The sequence below is a fragment of the Zootoca vivipara genome, chromosome 8, assembly GCF_965207765.1.
Source record: "Zootoca vivipara chromosome 8, rZooViv2.hap1.1, whole genome shotgun sequence".
Classification (NCBI taxonomy): Eukaryota; Metazoa; Chordata; class Lepidosauria; order Squamata; family Lacertidae; genus Zootoca; species Zootoca vivipara.
The window spans coordinates 26,767,035-26,779,035 of NC_142591.1; positions in this window are offsets into that span (position 1 = coordinate 26,767,035).

Here is a 12,001-nt window from a genome sequence, read left to right on the forward strand (position 1 = left end):
CACCTGTTCCATTCCATATGGCACTGAAGAATACTTTATAGGCTAATCAGATAGCCTCTGCACATGAAATGGCATGCTGGTTATAAGCTGCTTTAAAATCCTCCCTGCTCTGTATGTGATTGCTCAACACAATGATCAAGTGATTTCACACACACACACACACACACACACACACAACTGCAATAAATGTTTTCAGTGTGAAGAGAAAATACCATTCTATGCATTATAAGTTGCTGAGTTAGTGAGTCGGTCATGGAGGAAAAAATGTTTGTTTGTTCATATTAAATTTCTATATTGCCCTTCATCCAAAAATCACAGGGTAGTTTACAATATAAAAACACAAAAAGTATCATTGTAACAAACAAAAAAAGTAACCCCCTTCCCCCAAAGTTTTAAAGGCCATAGATTGTTTAGTTAGCCAAAGGCCTGGGAGAAGAGGAATGTTTTTGCTTGGTGCCTAAAGATATGTAACGAAGGTACCAGATAAGCCTGGGGTCGGCAAATTTCTTTAGCCGTGGGACGGTTCACTGTCCCTCAAACCTTGTGGCGGGCCGGAGAAGCGGCACGGGGGGGGGGGGAGCTAGAAGAAGAGGCGAGGGGGGTAAATAGTCCTCCGCCCCAGCCCCAGCCCCAGCCCCAGCCCCAGCTGCTGTGCTTACCTTCCCAGACCCATGATCTGAGCACCCCTGGCCTCTTCCCCCTCTCCCGGGAAGGGAAAGCGGGAGCCCTTCCCCGTCACTTCAGCCTCCAGGAGTCTTCGCCAGGCGCCGCATCTGGCAGCGGGCTGTGTTCAGGTCCACTGGGAGCTGGGCCGCCAGGCCGGGACTTGTCGCAGCCGCCCTCCGGCTTCACCACTTCACTATGCGCCTGGCCTCTCCCGCAGGGCTGGAGCTCGCTGGGTAGCGCGCTCGCAGTGCCTCTGCGGCTCGTCGTCCTGCTCTTTCCCCAGGGCTCCCACAGGCAGGATGGTGGCTGTAGCCTGGCAGCCCTCAGCGGGCCGCAGGGCAAGTCTGTAGCTGGTGTGTATGGGGGGGGGGGGAATGATGCAGGGGGAAATTGCGGTGCAGGGGGGGGGAAATGAACAGAATCCCCATGGCCCACCCTCATCCGTGGGCTGGATCCTGAAGGCAATTGGGCCGGATCTGGCCTGCGGGCCTTAGTTTGCCAACCCCCGACATAAGCCTCCCAGGGAACAGCATTCCACAAATGGGGAGCCGCTGCAGAAAAGGCCCATTCTCGAATTCCCACCCTCTAGACCTCTCATGAATGAGGCAAACAAGGAAGGGCCTTGGATGACAATCGCAGGGTTGGGGTTGGTTCATAAGGGGAGAGGTGATCCTTGAGATATTGTGGTCCTGAGCTTTATAGGTCAAAACCATCACTTTGAATTGGGCTAGGAAACTAATTGGCAGCCAGTGTAGTTGGGCTAGGATTAGGGGTATATGCACAAATCCTCTTGCCAGAGTGAGCAACTTGGCCGCTGATTTCTGCACCAACTGACGTTTCCAAACCATCATTAGAGGCAGTCCCAAGTATAACACATGGCAGTAATCTAACCTAGAAGTTACCAGAGCATAGAGGATAGTAGTTAGGCTAGCCCTGTCCATATAAGGGCACAGCTGGGCCACCTGCCATAGCTGATAGAAATTACTCTGGTTTGGGGAAAATGTATCAAAGCACAGCATTGCTTAATCAATTACAGGCTAGATAAGGGTTGTGGCCAATGTGGCTTCAAAAACCAGCAGTAGGAGCACACTTGATGCAGAATAAACAGTAATGTGTGTGCACAGCTTTAGTCTTTATTTAACTGACATCTTGCACTAGCAAGTTGACAAATGAACACTATGTAAGTTTAGGGAAGACAAATATATTGCACATGCAGCTGTTTTATACCCCTTCATCACTTCTTTGTAGAAATGCCATTGGGAGTGTATGTGCTTTATTTGCTACATGTACATGCCACAAGATACTTAAGCCTTGGTCACTCATGCTGAACACATTTTGATATAGGAAAGTGATATTTCTTTAAGAGATTGTTCTGTCAAGTAAGCATCAGTCTGTTAAATATATATATAAAGAGCCTCAAGGGAACGTGGAAATTGTTACAATTTGTTTGTAGCATGTGGCCCAACTGAGGAGGCTGCTTCTAATCTGCTTTACCTGTTTCTTGCCCCCCCCCCGGCAAAAAATGAGCGCACAAAAAAACTGTGTGTGACTTCTGGGGTAATGGTTAAAATAATAATAATAATAATAATAATAATAATAATAATAATAATAATCTGTGTGTCTAGGAATAATGAAATGAATGAGGATGTTTCCCTTTCTTCTGCTCCAACTGGAAAGACATACATGAATGAAACTTCATTTGCATTTGTAAAACACAGATAAAATAGTGTGTGTCTGATCTAATAGAAAGAGCTGTTTCCTTCATTGAAATGAATGGGTGTGCTGGTGTGTACTGACGTGCATGAAGTATGTGGTTTTTATGCTTGTTTGCCCAGGTGAGAATTGTGGAGTCCGACCAAAAGGTAAGAACTCCTGAAATGGGAAGGACCATTTTTAAATTAGAAGTTCATATTCTATAGAATATTATATTGTACAAAGGTAATGTTTTCATTATCCTTTTAAGATATATGCTGCCTAATATGTTGTGGTATATTGCATGTTTTATATAATAGTTTAACTCTAAAGAAAAAGGGATAAAACGTTTTTGTGTATAATATGTTGTAAATGTATATTTTTTTATAAAAGCAGCTTTTTAAATTTCTCAGTCTGTACAAACTACCATGTAAATAATTTCCTGTAAATAACTTCTTGAACAATAAATGTTTTCCATTGAAATGTTTCCTTTTTTAATTTGGAGGAACTGCTTTGCTATTTTCCATTATGATAGGCAGGATTCACCCAAGGAGACCCATCAGCAGAAGCCCCGTGCAAGGACTTCACTTGCACTATGGGACCCTCCCCCCCAGCTCACTCCCTGAAATTGATTGAGGGAGTTGGGAGAACCCCCAGAGCAATATGCACACCATACATTTAACCCCCCAGAAGAATTTGGGAATGGTAGTTTACCCCTTAAGTTCCTATCACCTGTAACAAACTATAGTTCCCAGGATTTGGTATCATTGGAGATATTGGCTCTTTCCATGCAGAGTTCATTCAATAAGTCACGTGGTTCCAAAAAAAATTGTACAGACCAAATTCCCCGTTTTGCATCAACTTCTGGAACAAAATGGCCATTTGTGAGTGGCATTGATTTGACAGTGGTTCAAAATAGGGAAAAAACAACAAGATGGAGCAGACTTGTTCTCGGTTCAGATGGCAAGATTAAAAGCAAAGGGTGGAAATAGCATAGAAGCAGATTGTGGTTAAATTTTGGGATAAAAGAGCCCACTGTCAAGCAGTTCTTCCTGTTTGGAATACAGTGGTACCTCTGGTTACAAACTTAATTTGTTCCAGAGGTCCGTTCTTAAGCTGAAACAATTCTTATCCTGAGGCGCGCTTTTGCTAATGGGGGTTCCCGCTGCATGCACGCCTCTGGTGCGCGATTTCCATTCACATCCTGAGGCCAAGTTCGCAACCAGGAGTGTTCGTAACCAGAGGTACCACTGTAGTCTATGGTGGGAGGTGGGGACCCTCCTCCAGTGGAAGCACATAAACGGGCTGGACAGCCAATTTGGCAGGTAGGGATCCTTTTTCAGTAGCATAAGTAGTGGTTACTGGAATTATGTGGAAGAGTCTACATTTGAGTAGCACATCAGTGTAGGTGACAAACTGATTTGACTATTAAGATGTTTCACAAAGGTACATAATGTGCCTGGTGGGCAATTTGAATAATAAAAATGATGAGGACCTGTTAGCTTCAATTGATCAGTTAAACTACCAGTAAGCATTCTTATCTGTAGAGTAGGAGATCTGCCACTAGGTGGTGCACTTTGCCTCTTCATTTTCATCAAATGCATGGCACTGAACTTTCAATTCATCTCATAGCTCATTGGAATAGTTTGCATGTTATGTAGTGACAGTGCTCCTACAGGATTCGGACACAATGCGATTCATCTTTTTCAACAAGTTTTGTGTCTTCAGTAGAAGAGCCCTACTAGATTTTACCTCTCTTGTCAGAGTCAGTATGCCTCTGAATACCGGTTGCTGCAAATCACAAGTAGGGAAAGTGCTTCTGTGTTCAGGTTCTGCTTTCTGGCTTCCCATAGGTACCTGGCTGGCTACCATGAAAACATGATGCTGGATTAAAGGAACCACTGGCCTGATCCAGCTCTTTGCGGCCTCCATCTGTCTCAACAGGCAATGGGGTGAAGTCAAACCGCTGCATTAGCAGCACTGTAGTGACCTTGGGACACAAGCCAGCCTGGGCAGCCTGGTCTGCCCAGATGACAAGACCCCCCTCCCACCATTCGGCCTCACTGATGTAGTCCAAAGGAAAGCGGAGCAATATATTTGGCACCAGCTTAGCTGCAAGAGTTGCTGGATGGAGGCGTACAAGGCGCCATCAAGCTGTCTTATGGACTCCGCTCCAGATTTGTGTAGGGTTTACTCCTTAGCCTTTTCTTCTCCCAAAGATGTCCCTCAAGGCAGTGGAGGTTTAGGACCAGAGTTTTCCTTCTAGATTGATTACCTTCCCAGGTTGAAGAGCCCCATCTGCCCTTCACTTCCCTCTACAGCAGCTTGCTTGACGAGACCAGCTTTCTTGGACCCTATTGGTTTCATCCGCTCAATCCTCCAGAGCATGTCTTTGCATGCAGAGTAAGTCCCTAACTCACTGAGGATTTGAGACGCATTGGCTACCCTCACCTAGTTTAGCAGGCCAGTCAAATCTGTTCCCGGGTTGTGGCCATTGCCTCAGCTTCCTGGAGCCACAAGTGTGAATGGAATTCTAGGCTAGGTGGATCTTCTTCTAGAATCATAGAACTGTAGAGTTGGAAGGGACCAAGTCCAACCCCATGCAAGAATCTTTTGCCCATTGTGGGCCTCGAACCCACAACCCTAAGATTAAGAGTCTCATGCTCTACCAGCTGAGCTACAAGGTCTTATTCTCCACACCTAGGATAACTCTGTTGTTTCTTTATGTGTTTTCTTTTTAAACCCTACCTGCTCAAAATACCTCAAGGGCTTTGCAGTTTACATCCCACTGTTTTAGTCTATAAACAGGTTCTTAACAGATATTAAAATGGAATAAGCCCAGAAGAGTCATTGAAACAGATGGAACACCCACCCTTATCAGCTGCTTCCTTTTTCACCCAAAAGACTGTAAAAGTGACTAATAAGTTCCATTATTAATGAACCAATAGAAGTCTTTAACAGCCTGTGAAAAACCTGGAAGTGTCCTGGTCTGACCAGCCTTCTTCACAGGTATAGCACCACTAGAGGGGGTCCTCTTCCTCAGAGCCATTGACTCTGCCAGCAGGAGTGCCCCAGACAGTTCTTGATGATGCTAGACAGGACTAGTGTGGTGCCCTCTAGATGTTGAACTCCATCTGTCATCAGCCCCAGCAAGCATGGCCAGATCTTAATTAAGTTCCAGTAAGACATGTAATTGTATGTAATTGTTTTTCCTGATCCTGAGGAAATTTTACACCCAGGTCAACTGCCCAGGGCACCAGCACCTTTTTTTCCTTAAAGAAACAAAGCACTGCTTATCACCTTATCTCATGTTATCCTATACAATAATGTCCATGTTGTCCCTGCGTCCAGATGTCCCGTGTGTCCCTGGGGTACTGCGCATGTCCCCCAGAGACACAGGGATTGGACGGAGGGACAACCAGGGACACAGGGATTGGACCCGTGCTCTCGGGACACAGGGAACAGCCAACTGCCGCTCCGCCAACCGCCGCTCCGAAGCCCAGTCTCATGCTGGAGGTGCGCGGTGAGGCGGCGGGGGAGAGAAGCGCTCCCCCCCCGGCAGCCTTGCCGCACACCTCCGGCATGGGACGGCGCTTCCTCGGGGAACCCGAGGAAGCCGAAGCGGCAGCGGGCGCGGAGGGAGGCCCGCTTTGGCTTGGCAGCGGCGGGAAGAAGGGGAGGAATTCCTCCCCTTTTTCCCGCCGCCGCCAAGCCAGTCCCGGAGCCGAATTGCGGCGCGGCGGGGTTTTTCGCCGTTTGCCTCCCCCTCGAGGGAAGGCAAACGGCGAAAAGCCCCCGCTGCGGACTGGCTTGGCGGTGGCGGGAAGACCCGCCACCGCCAAGCCAGTCCCGGAGCCGAATTGCGGCGCGGCGGGGTTTTTCGCCGTTTGCCTCCCCCAGGGGAAGGCAAACGGCGAAAAGCCCCCGCTGCGGACTGGCTTGGCGGTGGCGGAAACATCCCGCCACCGCCAAGCCAGTCCCGGAGCCGAATTGCGGCGCGGCGGGGTTTTTCGCTGTTTGCCTCCCCCAGGGGAAGGCAAACGGCGAAAACCCCCCGCTGCGGACTGGCTTGGCGGTGGCGGGAAGACCCGCCACCGCCAAGCCAGTCCCGGAGCCGATTTGCGGCGCGGCGGGGTTTTTCGCCGTTTGCCTCCCCCAGGGGAAGGCAAACGGCGAAAAACCCCCACTGCGGACTGGCTTGGCGGTGGCGGGAAGACCCGCCACCGCCAAGCCAGTCCCGGAGCCGAATTGCGGCGCGGCGAGGTTTTTCGCCGTTTGCCTCCCCCAGGGGAAGGCAAACGGCGAAAAGCCCCCGCTGCGGACTGGCTTGGCGGTGGCGGGAAGACCCGCCACCGCCAAGCCAGTCCCGGAGCCGAATTGCGGCGCGGCGGGGTTTTTCGCCGTTTGCCTCCCCCTCAGGGGAAGGCAAACGGCGAAAAGCCCCCGCTGCGAACTGGCTTGGTGGTGGCGGGAAGACCCGCCACCGCCAAGCCAGTCCCGGCAGGCCGCTTCCTCTAGCGCCCGTTTTTAAACGGGCTAAAATCCACTAGTCCTATATAATAAAGTGCAAGTGTCTCTGCGTCCAGTCCCTATGTCCCTGTGTCCGCGCTACTGCGCATGTGCCCCACGGACACGGATTGGACGCAAAGACACTTGCTCGCGCGCCCAGGACACTCTCATGGCAACTGGCTCTCCCCGAGGCTCCCCGGCCTAGTCCCACCGTGCCGAGCCTCACATGGCCGCAGCCGCCCTCCTTCCCCGCCCACCTGCGGGAAGAGTTTGCGCCTCTTTCCCCCACACCTCCGCCTCTCTTTCCTCGCCGGCTCCCTCAAGTGCCGGCGCTGCCATTGCGGCTGCAGGGAGCTCCGGCACTGCCAGGCAGGAGCCCCGCCTCACATGAGGGGAGCCTTTGCCTCAGAGGGGAAAGCCGGGAAGAAAAAACGCAAAGAAGGAAAGAGGGCTCCGCATGGTGGAGGAGGAGGAGAGGGTAAGGAAGTGTGGGGGTATCTTCCTTCCTTCTCTCTCTCTCTCTCTCTCTCTCTCTCTCTCTCTCTCTCTCTCTCTCTCTCTCTCTGCGCCTCCCCTCACCTGCGCCTCAGTCCCACAGGTGGGGATTCGGAGTCGTCCCCCTTGCTCGGTCGTGGCTGGCGGCCCGCCCTGCTCCTCACTGCACCCCGCCGGGCAGGTCTACTCGGGAGGAAGCGGGCTTCAGAGGGCTGCCTACCCTTCTCCCAGACGCAGCAGCTGAGCGCAGAGAGGGAGGGAAGGCCGCGGCCCTGCCGCTCCTCTCACATGTTCTAGCGCCCGTTTACTGAACGGGCTGAATGACACTAGTCATATATAATTGGGTGGTTATATATACCAGTAGCAAACTCTTAATTCCTCTTAGTGCAAAAACTTATGCAGCCCACGCAGCACCACCTGCATGCTAGATGAGAGGCATCATCTGCTGGCTTGGAGAAACCTCCAGGCTTGCTGAGGAACAAAACAGAAGGGGGTACTAAGCAGAGGGAACCCCCAGAGGACTGAGCATGCTCACTAGATACAGGATGCTGCCTTTGGAGGGATGAGAATGGGAAATGGTGGGGAGGAACGGAATAGAGTATTCGGAACAGAAGTGCTCCACACAACATCTTTCTGTTGCTGGTCCCACTCATGTTTCTTCTCAGGGTGGTTTTTAAAAAAATTATTTGGAAGTTTGACCTATTTCCTTATGACTCTAATAAAAAAACATACACTTGCAGAAGTCCTGTTCCCAACTTTTTGGACAGAACAACCTGTAGAATCCGTTCAGTAAACATCATTAAAGTTTCCTGTGGAAACTTCCAAGGGAAATCCAGGGTGATCTGGCAAGGTCTTGCTGCTGTCAAGTAACAAAAAGAACAGGGCTGACTCTTCCTATCAATTTCAGAACAACATTTGCTGGTAGTTGGGAAATGCAAGATCTAGATGTACTTTCTTGATCATTTCACTGAATGAGGCTTGGGGGCACACTTCAGAACATCAGTGGGACGTTAATGTACTGGTTTTTAAAATGATGATGATGATAAGAGAAAGACAATGAGATGCACAGAACATCCTGTTTTCAAACAGGTAGCTATTGCCCAAGCCTTGTTCTGTGAGGCTTGATGTTGCAACTCATGCCCAGTTAAGGTAGTTCATTTCCACTGAAAACCAATTTGATGCCATTGGAAACTGGTGCGCTTCCTTCACACTGTTGTTTTTTGGTGTGGGTGGGGTTGCAGGTGCATTCTGGAACATGTCACTGGTGCTACAAAAATGTATTCATGGTGGATTTATACTGGACTGTTCACACATTCTGCTTTATTAGTTTTGTAATGCTTCCCTAATGTTATCGCTTTATTGCCCAGTTGAGGAGTACTCTTGCACTAAAGTGCAACAAAAATGGGACCCAACCCCCCCCCCAGAGGCCATCTGAATGGGCAATAGGGATTTTTCAGGTGTTGTCTCTTGTGACATGGCACACTTGAGGCTTGTTTCCAATGGACTCCCAGAGAAGCATCAATTCAGTATTGAGAGCTAGGACCTCTCCATATGTCCTTTATTGCTTATCCATGATGATATGTGCTCACGATGCTAGCAGGATGGTCACATACAGTCCCACTTTTAATACACTTTGTGCCTTCAGATGCTTTGGTGTGGTCACATTGATTTGTTTCCAATCAGTGTATACCCTTCCACTTTCTGCTGAAATCCTGTAATTTTTTATTACCGCAAAAGTTAAGTCCTGGTTTATTTTTGTGCTGCTTTTGTGGTGCCTCTCCAGGCAGCGATAATGTTGTAGCATTGGGGCGTCATTGCAGAACAGACCGAAGCAGAATAAATCCCCCACTCATACAGTATGATTGTGTCACAAATACACCCACAATAAATCTCCCATCTGGAGAGACCCGAAGTCTGCACAATCAAAAACATTGTGGACTACACAGCTCAGCTGTGTCTGCACCATTTCAACCCTCGTTGAAAGCTCCCCTGCGCGTATAAATAAATAAATAAGATTTCTCCATTGAAAGGAAGCAGCACAGTAGGGTGTTCAAGAACCCGGAGCCCTCTTCTTAAATGTACTGGGGGGGGGGTTTATGGGGAAATCTTTCTGGAGCTTCTACAATCTCAAGAGGGTTATCCAAATGTGAATATCAGCTGCTAGGGACAACTTTGAGTCAAACAACAGAGTCTGCTTTCAGATGGGAAAAGGAAACAGATAAAATATATACATGGCTGTGTGCAATGCAGGGACAGCCAACATGGTGTCCTCAAGTTGTGTGGGCCTCCACTTCCTATCATCCCAGCCAACATGACCACTGGTCAGGGATGCTAGATGTTGCCCCCCATTGACTCTCCCTGATGTAAAAATGTGTCATTTGGCTATGATACTAAGCCACAGTTCTTGCTGCTGTCCTAATAGGAAGAGAAAATATCAAACTCCCCCCCCCTAATGTATAACAACTTCTGTAGTGGGTGATTCAGATTTCAGTCTGCTAGCCCTTTGCCAGATGGGAAGCAGCAGCAGCAGCAGCAGCTGGCTCAACACCTGTGTGGAGGCAGGATTGCCTGTAATACTATCTGGCCAATTACTTCCTGCAAACAGGAGGTGGGTCATGACCGGGTTAAACGAATTGATCTTTTCCTGACAACTATAGAATAGGAACTGAAAGCTGACCTCCTCTTTCCATCTTAACATGTCACAAACATGTTACCTAATGGGGGACATGGCGGGATTTACCATCTTTCTTGGTCATATGCCAAGGATGCTTCAGAAGCACAAGCTCTCACAGCCCAGACACTGACCATCAGGCAGGAGCCAGTCAGATGTCAGTTATGGTCAACTCACCAATAAGACAAAATACCAGACAGGAGTGGAAGAGAAGCCTTGCCTGGGGTGATTTGTCAGATACCCCACCCACACGACTGAAGGTCCAAGAAATCCATCCCTCGGTTAGGAAGCTAGGAGCTGAAATTGGGCAGAAAGGGGGAACATTCAGCCATATTGCATCATCATTACAATGGGGGGGGGAATAGCATGAATAAATCAACAAGAAAACCCTAATCATATAAATACCTTAATCTGATTTGGAATGGATCATCCTTTTTTCATGGCAAGCACACAGAAACAGACACCATAGAACAACAATAATTTGAATAGCTTTCTTGAGAGATGGTTGCTGAAGGTTTATTTCAGGCACCCCCAAATTCGGCCCTCCAGCTATTGTTGGACTACAGTTCCCATCATCCCTGACCACTGGTCCTGTTAGCTAGGGGTGATTGGAGTTGTAGTCCCAAAACAGCTGGAGGGCTGAGTTTGGGGATGTCTGGTTTATTTGCAAGATCAGGCATCCCCAAACTACGGCCCTCCAGATGTTTTGGACTTCAATTCCCATCTTCCCTGACCACTGGTCTTGCTAGCTAGGGATCATGGGAGTTGTAGGCCAAAACATCTGGTGGGCCGCAGTTTGGGTATGCCTGTGCAAGATCGTTCAGTATTTTACTCATGGTATTGCTATCCTGGACTAAAGTCTTGGATAATATTGGCACAGGTTTGTGACACCTATTTCTTTCAAACCTCCCCCCGGATCATATCAAAGGACCACCTGGCCTAATAATGCTGTTTCCTACAGTGACCGACCAGATGTTTCAGGGAAGCTCACAACCAGGACATGTAGGCAAGAGTGTTTCAGGTGGTCTGTCCCCCCTGCAGAAAATGGTATTCAGCAGCGTAATTTCCCCAGTCTAGAAGTCCCATATAGCTATTGTAACTAAACCTATTCTCCATGAAATTGTCGAATTCCCTTTTCTAAGACATCTGGCCATCATTGCATCTTGTGATTGCTACATCCATAAATTGCTCTTCCATGATGTGCACTGGAAAATAGGTGCAGTGGCATGATAAAGCCATCAGTGACCAAGGGGTGAATCCTCATTACTTTTGCTCCTCTGTGGCAGGGAGTGGGGGGGGGGACTTGTGGCCCTTCAGATTTACCTTTACCTTTACTAAACAAATTAAAATGCACACAAACTTCCTAAACACCTTGATAGGCTTGTCTAAATAAGAATGTCTCCAGGAGGTGGTGTACTACTCCATCTCCCACCAGTCCCAGATTGTGACATCCAGAGAGTGACAAGTTCCTCACCACCATGTTATGGATTTACTGTGATCAAACAGGTATATTCCAGGTTTTAAATGCCCTCTGAAACCTCGCAAAGGTTGTAGACAAAGATGATAGTGGGATCGAGTGTTCATATCACAAGCAATGAACACAATCTCTTTCTCACCTGAGTATTTGCCTTGGACAAAATGAGCTTCATCCTACAAAAAAACTTATCACAAAATGCTTCCTAGCCTCCTCACTAGTCTTTTCGGAATTAGTGAGCATCCTGGCTCAGAAGCAGCACACATGAGTTGCTTTCTGCCTTTTAGATTCTGCTGCCACGTGCAAGAAAATAATAATAATTTCCTGCATCAGAAATACAGTTGTTTTTTTTAATGTTCAGTCCTTCGTTTCGACAGATGACTGCAATTGTTCCCTAACATCTGGATGACCTGTATAAGAGCAGCAGGAAACCACACGTGCTTTTATCAATTGCGCCATATGTTTATAATACTGGAAGAGTGCTTAAAGCTCTT